The following is a 13,511-nucleotide window of genomic DNA, read 5'->3' as shown; positions in this document are numbered from 1 at the left end:
TTTCTGAACGTGTGCACTTGCAGTAATGAAATCTTATAAATACTTCATAGTAATGGCTAAACCAAGGTACACACATAAACAAGCATTTACATAACTAGAATGAAAGACCGCTACAGTACCTGCTTATGCAATCAGAAGACTTTAAAAATGCAAGAAAATCAAGGTTTACACCGACAAGGAAATAGCTTAATGAAAAGATGCGGAACTGGTAGTACAAAAAGCAGTCTCGCTGACGCTTCCACGGGAAGGACTCAAACAACAACGCGAACAAACTTGTAAACGCACGAGAAAAAACAGTTACTAACCGCAAAGCTTATTCGTAAACAAGACCAACCGGCTGCACCAGCAGACTACACATGTACATTTACAGCAGTAACAAACGTACACAACAGGGTGCTTCGTAAGTCTAACTCACAATGACTGTTAGCGCTTAAGAGCTTCGCAAACCCTCCAGTTACGAACAGTTCGAATAAACATGGGCTGTGGCGGACGTAAACTCGTCTGACACATCTAGTCAACTCTGGCTACCCGTAGTGCACCTGAGTTTAAGTGCAAAATCACACCTAAGTCACTTTCAGTACTCAAGAACCAGGCCAAAATCTTTTCCAGCGACAGATGCCTGGAGCGCACGTACAGCAAATGGAAAGGTTCCGAAAGTCGCTCACCAATTTCAGCTCCACTGCAGCAGTTCCAGAAACCGTTGTACGGCTTTGAGTGGGACCCAGCGCCTCCGGCCACTACGGGGCCCGCTGCTCTTCCGGTGACTGCAGTCGAACGGCTCGTCGCTGGTGTGTGCCCGGTCGCCCAGACCGACCTGAGACGGCTGCGGTTTGTCTTGGAGCAGTGGGCTGCTCGCTGCCGAAGCCCACACAATAGCCGCCTTTCACACCTCTACTCTGGGGCAGGACTCGGAAATACGGCGAGCGCGCCCTCAGAGCAGGCGGCGGCTGACCCTAAAACAAAAATGGCTCTGAGCACTATGGGACTTAACATCGGAGGTCATCAGTCCCCTAGAACTTAGAACTACTTAAACCTAACTAACCTAAGGACATCACACACATTCATGCCCGACGCATGGTTCGAACCTGCGACCGCAGCAGCAGCGCGGTTCCTGACTGAAGTGCCTAGAAACGCTCGGTCACAGCGGCCGGCGAATACTTGAAAACAGAAAAACGTTTTCACAAAGCAGATGTTTCCCATCAGGCGTATGTACAGTTGATAATTCGATTCATGAAACCGTCATAGGTGCAGGTTCTATGGAAATGGTTAGCAGCTTGGCATGTGAGCTACCGGAACGACGAAAATTCAGCTGAGACAGAGACAGAATCTGGGAGGAAACGAAAACAACGAACACACTCATAAAATTGGTGCGTCACATTATTTCCCTTACAGTGTGACTAGAGGATGTAGTTAAGCTGGAACAGGTCGGTAATCCGCTTACGAACTGAATTCACATCATCATCATCAGAAGTTGTAAGAGATGCAAGTTTTGTATCTGCCACAGCTTAACATCCAGGACAGAAGCTATAAAAAGTGGCAGTTGACCCTAAAAACGAAAAGTGTGAGGTCATCCACATGAGTGCTAAAAGGAACTCGTTAAACTTCGGTAACAAGATGAATCAGTCTAATCTAAAAGCCGTAAATTCAACTAAATACCTAGGTATTACAATTAAGAAGAACTTAAATTGGAAAGAACAAACAATGTTGTGGGGAAGGCTAACCAAAGGCTGCGTTTTATTGGGAGGACACTTAGAAATTCTAACAGATCTACTAAGGAGACTGCCTACACTACGCTTGTCCGCCCTCTTTTAGAATACTGCTGCGCGGTGTGGGATCCTTACCAGGTGAGACTGACGGAGTACATAGAAAAAGTTCAAAGAAAGGCAGCACGTTTTGTATTATGGCGAAATATTAGGTAGGGGCCACTGAAATGATACAGGGTCTGGGCTGAAAATCATTAAAAGAAAGACGTTTTTCATTGCAACGGAATTTCCTCACGAAATTCCAATCACCAATTTCCTCCTCCGAATGAGAAAATATTTTTTTGACACCGACCTACATAGGGCGGAACGATCACCACGATAAAATAAGGGAAATCAGAGCTCTTACGGAAAGACATAGGTGTTCATTCTTTCCGCGCGCTATACGAGATTGGAATAATAGTGAATTGTGAAGGTTGTTCGATGAACCCTGTGCCAGGCACTTAAATGTGATTTGCAGAGTATCCATGTAGATGTAGATGTAGAACTGATACCTTACAACAGTCGGGTACAGGAATTCCATTAAGTGCGTAGCTGACTATAATTATTTAATGAATAGAGACGGACTGAAAATTGCGGTTTTTACGCTTGTGCAACTGATAAGGGATATGTTTTCAAATACAATTAAAAATGTAGCAAGACACATTGGAATTCAGAAATAATTGGAACCTTGTAATGTAATGTAGAGAATTACAGAAAAGCGACATGATTAAAATGTCAAGTAGCGTTATTCGTCTTCAATTAATCTCAAGTGTTTCAATATGAAATGTGTTTTTGTCTTCAGTGTAACTACGCTGCTCCGTCTGTGATGTGTATGTGTTAGCGCCGTGTCTCGTATATCTCACAGAAAGCTTTGCGTGACAAATGGGAGTGGGCCAATCAAGAGACAGCGCAGATCCTACACTCGATGAGGCCCTGCGGAGAGGCAGAGACTGGTTCAACTGTGAGCTAACGTCTTCGGTTCATTCGGTAATGAGGAAGAGTACGTCTGCATCTCTGCAGACACCAGAGATTAAAATCTCTCCAGCAGCGGCAGAGGACGTTCTGTCGGAGCGCCAGCGCTGACCGGTGCGTAAACGACTTAGCCTCGGACGCACAGCACGCACACGCTCACCCCCCCCCCCCCCTCCCCCCTCCACCACGCCTGCCTGCTCCACGCATCAGCCCTGATGACCTGCGTCACGGCGCACCGCACATTACCGTCGCTGCTCCTCTGAGGCGCGCTATTAAATCTGGGGACGATGAAACGTCGTGGGGCGTGACGTCAGCTCGGGACGTCACTTTCAACTATGAGACAATTGCAACACGACGAAATAATTGTTCATCTTATCGCTTCTACAGGGTAGGAACGTCAGAACATGGATTACGTTAGATAGCTGGACACACTACATTACGTAACAAAATTTTCTGTTACATCATTGTTTTGTGATACCTCTGTCGGGAGTTGCAGCCATATGAATGAGGAATAAACGAAATAAGTCATTATATACTATGATGGTATCTGTTCTTTCGGACATGTCCTAAAGAACAGACACCATCTCAGTATATATATAAAGTTAAGGCTCACCGGCCACTTGACCATCTTCTTCTTCTTCTGTGCGAATGCACAAACAGTGCCCGAACTCTTACGGGAATCGGCAACGCGCCACGAGTAATGAGTATAATGGGCGGGGGCACCACGAATGTAGTGCAGGACAATACGTTGAGAATGTGGGTTTCGCGAGGTGCGTGCCAGAGATAAATCCCTGTAGTCGCGCTGTCCTCTGTGTCCTCGGTGGCTCAGATGGATAGAGCGCCTGCCATGTAAGCAGGAGATCCAGGGATCGAGTCCCGGTCGGAGCACACATTTTCATCTGTCCCCGTTGATATACGTCAACGCCTGTAAGCAGCTAAGGGTATTAATTTCGTTGCAAATAAGTAATTGCTTTGGTGGTTTACATCATAAACTGTATGAAAATGACCTAAGGTGCTTGCATAAAGCTTAGGACACTTGTTTTGTGGAGACTTTGGGTAACCTTCATCCACATTCGGGTGCACGAACAAATTTAAAATTGGTGGGCGCTGAACACAGTGGTCATCAGCGATAATAATACTGATGCACCCTAAGACGTGGGAAACCATCCTTGATGTGTTCAGGCAATAAGAGTAAATTAAAGATGAGTATCAAGATAGGTGTTTCTTATAATTCAGCGGCTACTTGTTTCAACAGAGTTCTCACCTCGGTTTTAAATGCGCTTTGCTATTCCGCTAAAAGTTAATTGTGGTCCAAATACATAATATGGTCAGTCCTTAATACGACATATCTGGTGTAAATGAGGACGTTGTGCATTTCTATATATTCCTCAAGTTTTTCTGCTTTACTGTAACTTAAGCGCTTGAATGGTTTGTACATTATTGTCTCTAATAGGACGTTACCATTCGTGACCTTTTAATAGACTTAGGAGTTCCCACAATTCTCTTTTTGTATATAGAAAGGAATATTCCCTCGAATGTGTCTTCTGACCTCTTCATACCAATGAGTAGATTATTATGCATTGAAACCGTTCTCTTACTTTGTTTACCACTCAAACAGCTGTGTCAGATGGGCTGACCATCTAAGATTCCCTTTATTGTGGTTAGGTAAACCCTCCGGTGGCCCATCCCTTCCAATGTGCGACTCAACTGTGTTGTCATCTTGAGCCATTACTATCCAGCCAGACAGAACCCCGCTCGCCTAGGTAAGCCTTTTTCATAACTGGGATTCTGCAGGTCCCCCAGAGGCCACCCGCCAAGGGCTGTTTTGCTTCAACAGCCATGCATCTCATGGGCGCACAACACGCCTTGAGATTGAGGGTTTTTTTATAAGTGTTTATACTATTCTCGCGATCGAGGCAGTTAATCCAAAACCTCGGAAAGTCCAAGCCCGTCCAAGAGTACGAATGCGGAGCTGAGCGAGGTGCTGGCCCATTGCACAGCAGCTGGTGAAGCGCGTGTGGCCCACCGAATGCCACGGCCGCAGTGAGCACGACTGTCCTCCTGATCTGTGAACCGAATGGCGGGTTAGTTACTTCAGTCAAGTCAGGAGGGACTGGTTTGCTCCTTGTCACGCAGTGGAACTGAAGATACTATTAGTTCACCGCTATTTTTACCGCAAGAAGCTACGGGGATTAATGTGTAGCTACTCATAGAAGACATACTGGCTAAGACAAGAAACGATGAGGACATCACACTGACTGTTACGAAACGAAGTGCAGGTACTTGTGGTAAAGAGCCAATCCTACCAGAGGCAGGTGCAGCAAAGAGTTTCTTTGGTGGGTTCGTCGTGGCGAGAATCGACCTGAGCGACGAAAACGATGACGACGACGACGACGACGACCTAATGAAAGAAGGTCTGTGAGGGTGGCGCACGTAGTTTTTGTTTGTTTGTTTGTTCACTTGCAAAATGCTCCAATACAATATTTGTAATACTATATATATGCATTGTTTGTGTGTGTGTGTGTGTGTGTGTGTGTGTGTGTGTGGTGTAATGTTTGAGTTGCATGATGATGATGATGATGATGATGATAACGAGAGAAGGGAGTGTCTCCATTCGCATGTTTTCTGCCCCAAAGCTAGAAACTGACAGCATCAAACCAAAGAGTTACAGAGGATAGTCATAATGTTTTAATTGTTATCTTGAAAAAAAAAGTTACATAATAAATATTCTTCTCGTTTCTCTTCCGGTACACGTCAGAAGTCCTGGTACACGCTGAACCATCCGCGCCACGGTAGAGCAGCGCGCCACCAAACAGCGAAGAGCAAACAACGCTAGACATCTCCGTTCCAGCAGTGGGATGCTCCAGTTCGTCCTTCACTCATCCAGCAGTGCGTAACGTCGCTAAGGCGCGGACGGTTCAGTGTGTACCAGGACTCCACACGTCTGACTGCAAACAAACAAACAAACATTCGTTACATAACTCTATATTCTAACAACGATAGTTAATATTTTATGATTACTCCTCGTACAATGTCAGCAGAAGGAAAAAAGGCCTGAAGACAACTCCTGACGTTTAGACAGTAGACAAACTGCTTGTACCATGCAGTACTTCACCTGTCACATGTTTGTCTCTTGACTAAGTTAAAGGTTAGTTTGAAAGCTGATCAGTAGCTGAAACACTAATGCCTCACACCTTAGTGTGAAGTAAAGAGCCGATAGTAAATATACTCTATCAGGATGCATAGCTAACTTGGCGCTTATAGGTCGTGACTGAGCTGCGCAGAATTTCTGCGCCTTCCGTACGAAGTGTGCGGCAATTGGCACGCAGCCGACGGGTGTGCTGCGGCGTCCTTGTGGGTCGTTGGTCTCCCGCAGGCGGCAGCAGCAGCCGGTGGATCCCCGAGTTCCACTCCACCGTGCTGCGAGAAAACACGGGCGCGAGAAACGCCAGTACGATGGGACAGGTTCGAACAAAACGCGAGTGTTACGGCGATGCTGCGGGAACTCAAATGGGAAAAGTGTCGTTCTTTGCGGGAAATACTATTAATAAAATTTAGGGAACCGGCATTTCAAGCTGACTGGCGAACGATTCTGCTGCCGTCAACGTACATTGATACATTGCACATAAGGGCCACGAAGATAAGATACGAGAAATTAGGACTCATACGAAGGCGTACAGACATTCGTTTTTTCCTCGCTCTATTTGTGAGTGGAACAGGAGGGGAAACGACACGTAATGGTACAGGGTACCCTCCACCAAACACCTTACGGTGGTTTGCAGAGTTTCTACGTAGATGTAGACGTAGATCCGTTTTGTAAAACTCATCGTTCCGTCAAGTGGCATTAAGTACGTGGCGTTAGTGCAGAAATGAGCTATCCTGGGTCTGGAAGCTTTTTGCCCTTATTGTTCGAAATCATTCCCACTCTAACTGCAAGAACGCTAGGTCCGGTACCCGTTTGTAGTTACAGGAACGTGTATACTGTTACCACACAAAGCGACGTTTGTACTCTCATCTCACAACCGGAATTCGGCTGATCATGCAAACTTTGGTAAAGGATGTTTCCTTAAGAGCGGGCAAAAATTTAACAGGACACAGGGTGAGATGCGGAGAAGCCAGCTTAAGGAGGTAATAGAAATAAAATCACTTTACTGTGTACTTCTTTATTTACATTATTTACAGTTAACTTCAAATGCCAACACTGACGCAGTGAAGGTAGGATTTGTACTATGTCTAACAAAATGAGCTGAAACTGACGGCCATCAGCCTCAGTGCAAGCATGACATCGGCGAGCAAGACTCCTGCACACCCTGACAAACATCCCTGGTGTGGTCCTCGTGTTGCCAGATCCCTCGTTTCCTTTTTCCAGTGATCCAGTCTCCCGTATTCGGCGATCGGGAGAAATCAACACTCGTCGTGATGGATGACGCCTGTTAGGAAATCGTTCCCTGTACAGCCTTTCGGCACTGATAGCCTACTCCCCCATATACAAGGTGCCTGTCAATGAGTTCTGCGAAACAGTACCAGTGCTCTTCAGTAGTAACGTACGTCTGTGAATAGCGCCGAGTAATCAAAGGGTGTGTCGTTGATTCGTAGCACGTTCTGTCATGGGGCAGTTTTAGAAAGACACAACAGAGCCACCTTGTGCACAAGGAAAGTAAACAAAACCTCCTTCATGATTCCTAGTAATCTGGCTCTTCCTCCTTGTTTCCTTGCAGGTAATAAGGAATAAACAGAAGAGTCCGTGTAAACTTGTACCCGTGTTAATTGTAAATAAGGTGGAAGACAGTACGGACTCCTACGGAAACGGCCTGGAGATACAGTTCTACAGTAGACCGTGACGTGAACGAAGGAGGCAACTGAGAAACAGAAAGTTCCACGTGGCGCTTGCTTGTGCGTCGATGTGATGTTGAAAGGATAGGTAACAGAAGCGGCATCATTTAATTCAAACTCGGCGGAGAGTGCAACGATAACGTCAGTTTCAAGTCTCGCGCAGGAATCGACGTTACCTGCAACTTTTAACAGAGAGACGTTCTTCTGTCGTTCGTAATGGAGCAGCGTGCCAGTAAGGCCAGCTGGGTAGGGGAGGGTGTGGAGGATACTCCGAAGCTTGCCGCCAAGAAATAGATGTGCACGTACATCTCTCTTCACGTGGTCAGAAATGTAAAACAAAACGGTGAAAGCCCAGGTTTGAAGGGGGCATGTTACGGAGTTTCCCACTGAAATCGCTGAAGCGTTGCCTTCGTCAGATTGGCACCGTGGGGGCGGGGATGATTTCGTCCAGAGTCATTGCTGGCCGTTTTGACCATACGGCGCTTCGCATTTTCTGCAAAGTGTCTTCATACACTGCGTATTAAGCGTGGTCCCACGTTCGAGAAACTCGACGAGCAGATGGAGTTTCCTGTGCATGATAACGCCCGCCCCCCAACACTACGAATCAGACGAAGGTTACGCTTAAGAAATTTTGTTCTTTTGTTGGGAAACACTGCACCTTTCGTAGTGTACCTAAACTAGGATACCTGAAAGAGTGTAGTTTCCTTATTTGTTTCTCTCTCTCTCTCTCTTTTTCTTATGATTTATAGAAAGGTAAAGATAACAAAATTATACTACATGTGGTATAGAATCCATGTTATCTCAGTAATTTCAATTTTTTTAAATGTCCATTTGTTAAAAGTTTTCTTTTATTAATGAGTTCTGTTGTTTCGGACGCCTCCATGATGGAATCTTTTATGGAGGCGCTCCATCTTTTGTGTGAAGCAAAAACAGTGGAAGCTTGTATCTCAATAAAGTGTTTATTCCAAGTCTGGTGTAGGGTTTTACTTAATAGGAGGAAAACCCTAAGTGCATTAACATGCCTTCTAAAAAAATTTTATATCATGAATACGATGCGTTATCACCATGACACGCTCAGAAGACGTTTATTTATCTAGTACAAGGAAGGTCGTAGAAGAAGATTCTGGAGCTGCTGCTTTCAAGAAGAAACGAAGTCAAGCGATAACTTCCGCGGACAATACTTCACAAGACATTACTGAGAAATGGTAGAGTTTCAGGTCATCGTAAAAACAGCAGCTGTTCCGTCTCTCACGTTCCCCACGTATCTTGAAATACTTATCATTATTTACACAAACTGTAAAAAATAATTAAATCACGTCGCGCCCATTTCATACCATCCGTCTCTTTACCGTGTGGTTTTCACATCTTTGGCGATCTGAAGCAAAACCTGCATGTACGTCGGTTTCAGCCTGACGAGGAAGAACAGGGCGGGTGCAGTTGTGGATCCGTCAGCGGCCGACCGCGTTCTGCGAAACAGAAATAGAGCGTCCCGCCTCGAAGTGGGATGAATGTGTTGACGCCTGTGGTGATTACTTTTGAATGGAACCATTCGTAGGTCTCGCTGTGACGGATACTCGGTTTTCATTTGACTGGTCCTTATACACTCCCGGAAATTGAAATAAGAACACCGAGAATTCATTGTCCCAGGAAGGGGAAACTTTATTGACACATTCCTGGGGTCAGATACATCACATGATCACACTGACAGAACCACAGGCACATAGACACAGGCAACAGAGCATGCGCAATGTCGGCACTAGTACAGTGTATATCCACCTTTCGCAGCTATGCAGGCTGCTATTCTCCCATGGAGACGATCGTAGAGATGCTGGACGTAGTCCTGTGGAACGGATTGCCATGCCATTTCCACCTGGCGCCTCAGTTGGACCAGCGTTCGTGCTGGACGTGCAGACCGCGTGAGACGATGCTTCATCCAGTCCCAAACATGCTCAATGGGGGACATATCCGGAGGTCTTGCTGGCCAGGGTAGTTGATTTACACCTTCTAGAGCACGTTGGGTGGCACGGGATACATGCGGACGAGCATTATCCTGTTGGAACAGCAAGTTCCCTTGCCGGTCTAGGAATGGTAGAACGATGGGTTCGATGACGGTTTGGATGTACCGTGCACTATTCAGTGTCCCCTCGACGATCACCAGAGGTGTACGGCCAGTGTAGGAGATCGCTCCCCACACCATGATGCAAGGTGTTGGCCCTGTGTGCCTCGGTCGTATGCAGTCCTGATTGTGGCGCTCACCTGCACGGCGCCAAACACGCATACGACCATCATTGGCACCAAGGCAGAAGCGACTCTCATCGCTGAAGACGACACGTCTCCATTCGTCCCGCCATTCACGCCTGTCGCGACACCACTGGAGGCGGGCTGCACGATGTTGGGGCGTGAGCGGAAGACGGCCTAACGGTGTGCGGGACCGTAGCCCAGCTTCATGGAGACGGCTGCGAATGGTCCTCGCCGATACCCCAGGAGTAACAGTGTCCCTAATTTGCTGGAAAGTGGCGGTGCGGTCCCCTACGGCACTGTGTAGGATCCTACGGTCTTGGCGTGCATCCGTGCGTCGCTGACGGTCCGGTCCCAGGTCGACGGGCACGTGCACCTTCCGCCGACCACTGGCGACAACATCGATATACTGTGGAGACCTCACGCCCCACGTGTTGAGCAATTCGGCGGTACGTCCACCCGGCCTCCCGCATGCCCACTATACGCCCCCGCTCAAAGTCCGTTAACTGCACATACGGTACACATCCACGCTGTCGCTGCATGCTACCAGTGTTAAAGACTGCGATGGAGCTCCGTATGCCACGGCAAACTGGCTGACACTGACGGCGGCGGTGCACAAATGCTGCGCAGCTAGCGCCATTCGACGGCCAACACCGCGGTTCCTGGTGTGTCCGCTGTGCCGTGCGTGTGATCATTGCTTGTACAGCCCTCTCGCAGTGTCCGGAGCAAGTATGGTGGGTCTGACACACCGGTGTCAATGTGTTCTTTTTTCCATTTCCAGGAGTGTAGAATCGAGCGATGCCTATTTATCCAGAGCATTTCTCCGAATACTGCTTCGATTGGTGTGAGCGGGTTTTCTTCCCAAGGAATGATCGGGTAACATTAATCTGGAGACCATCTTTTGTTCGTGTATTTCAAGTAGCTTTACTGGCACAGAGAGTGATGGGCTGTTAATTCATGGCAAGCAAAGATCGACAAGTGTATTACAGTGCTTTCTTACTCGAGCATCTGCTTCCAGATGTGGTTTCGAAACATGTACGTACATCCTCGTTTACTGCGTGGGTGCCGCTAGTAGCTGGTCTGAAGCGGCAGCAGTCCGGAGCAAGTGGCCTCAGCCACTGACGTACGTGCACCGTGTTCTGCGACCTTCCCTCCCCCACCTCTCGGCAGGGACTCGTTGACGGAATGTCTCTGCTATGCAGACGTCGGGGTGTTGCTGCAGATAGGAGGTCAAAATTATTCATTCATCACGTTTCAGGTTTGCTAGAGAAAGTCATATTCATTTGTGCTACAAAAATACAAACAAGAAAAAATGACGAAGCATGAGCAGTTATTCGAATGGTTCGGTAGACATGATGTCCATGTACAAACAAGCAAAATAGGATGATTTATTGAAGAGAAATCGAGAAAGTCAGTAACGCGTGAGTCCAAATTGTCTAGGCATTCATTGACAGATTTGTTGGGTGTCTCATGAAGGATATAGTGCCCAATTCTGCCAAACTAGCACGACAGTTCGTGAAAATCCCGAGATGTTTGGAGGGCGCTGCCCATAATGCTCAAAAAGTTGTCAACTGTGCAGAGATCCAGGGATCTGTCTGTCCAATGGAGGGCTTAGCAAGCGCGATCACACGCAGTAGAAATTCTCGCCATGTGCGGGCAGGCATTATCTTGATGTAATGTGAGCCCAGGGTGGACTGCCACGAAGGACAACAAATCACGGCGCATCACAGCGCCGACGCACTGTTTTGCTGTGAAAGTGCAGCAGATAACTAAACGTGTCCTGCTATGAAAAGAAATTGCAGTCCTGACCAACACTCTTGGTTTTCGGGTTTCATGCCGTGTTACAGTCAGGTTGGTGTGACACCGCTGTCCAGGGCGTGGTTCGGCCTGGAACATCACTGATTGGAGTAGAATTACATTCATCGATAAGTCCTACTACGATTGGAGTACCGATGGCCAGCGATGCTATGTGAGGCGATCCCCCACACAATCATGGGACAGCAAACTAACACCCACTGTACGGCTCGACAGCCAGGATCAATGGTCTGGATTGCCAACTCTTTTCGTAGCAGGTCGCCTTCGGTTGTCATCAGCGGAACCCTTACGGCACAGCGGTTTCCATTCAAGGCAAGCTATCCTGTGTTTACATTTCCCCAAGATAATGCCCGCTCGCTCACGGCGAGAGTTTCTACTGCTTGGCTTCGTGTTTGTCAAACCCTACACCGGCCAGCAAGGTCGGCACGTCTCTCCCCAATTAAGAACGTTTGGGGTAATATGGTTAAGGACTTCCGACCAGCTCCGTATTTTGATGATTTAATGCAGGAACTGGAAACAATTTGGTACGATATCCCTCAGGACGACATCCAACAACTCTATCAGTTAATGCCAAGCCGAATAACTGGATACATAAGGACCAGAGGCGGACCAACACTTTATTGAGTTGATCAATTTACGAAGGTCAATCTCTTGAATAAATTATCCAATTATTATGAAATTGTACTCGTTTGTTTGCCTGTACAGCGCATCTAGCTAGTTCCGTTCGATTCGGGGAACTCCTTCGCGATGGGCCGTTTTTTTCTTTTTTTCGTTTTTTCGTTTATATATATATACATTCTGCTCACAAGGACTTTGTGTAACACGTTACCAAACTATTCTGGGAATATGCTTCCAAACGTTAGACAACGCTTACTGTTCAGACACATTGGGGCTGCTATAATATCTGAAGTCCTAGTTGGCGACCATCCAAAAACGTAGGGCTGACAAGTTCTGGCAGTGCGATACCTTCTCACTACAGCTGCACTTAATGGCAGCAGATTATTTTTTTGGATGAAATTTAAACTGGCTGTTCTATGAAATGCCGAAACATTTCTCGTCTCCCAGAAGAAACGGTAGCCGCAGCGCTGCCACAATAGACGTAAACATCAATTAAAATTGAGAAACACATGCACATATCGACATCGAGGTAGATAAGACTTCAAAAGGTAAGTTAGAAATAAACTCAGGGAGCAAATCCAAGGTGATTAAACTGTCACAGTAGTACTTAAACCTAATACTTTTTGGATATGGTTTACATATTTTGTGTATAACTACTTCACAATTCTTTCTACGTTACTCCTCTGCTATCTCTCATTTTCGTCCTCGTCGTCACACTGTTGATGTGATGAAATTTAAAAGTTGCTCTGTGCGCACGGTACGATGCTGTTTAAGATGTGGTTAGTGGTTAACGCAAGGCCCACCAGGGATTTGTCATTGATCTAAACGAGCGGCTCCACTCTTCTTTCTTCTTTCGTGTAGCTTATCCGACGTCCTCATGAGGTACAGGGGCATCGGCTTCTCTGGCCTCACACAATGGAGATCACGTGCAGGGCTTCCGCGACACAAGCAAGGTCGCTGACCACTGAGGCAGGCATCCGGAATCTTGCACAAGATTTGTCCAACGTAAGACGGCGTGCCGGGAAGAGAAGCAAGAGACCCGGAATTATGTCCCTGTTGGCTGTCACATGACTCATTTTCAGCGGAGAAGATGAATTTTGCCTCACGAGTAAGCAAACGCGCAGAGACTTGCATCAGACTGGTGTAACGGTATCTCAGCGGCGCCATAGGCAAGAAGCGGCTTCGTGCAGTGAGTCGTGTGTGAGGGGGACCCCTGGCGGGTCTCAGGTACCTTCGTGTACACTTGTTGCGTCACTCAGAGCTTCAGGAGCACCTCGCTTACTACTTCGTACT

Source organism: Schistocerca gregaria, chromosome 4 (assembly GCF_023897955.1).
Source record: "Schistocerca gregaria isolate iqSchGreg1 chromosome 4, iqSchGreg1.2, whole genome shotgun sequence".
NCBI classification, from domain to species: domain Eukaryota; kingdom Metazoa; phylum Arthropoda; class Insecta; order Orthoptera; family Acrididae; genus Schistocerca; species Schistocerca gregaria.
Note: the sequence above shows the minus strand (reverse complement) of the source record.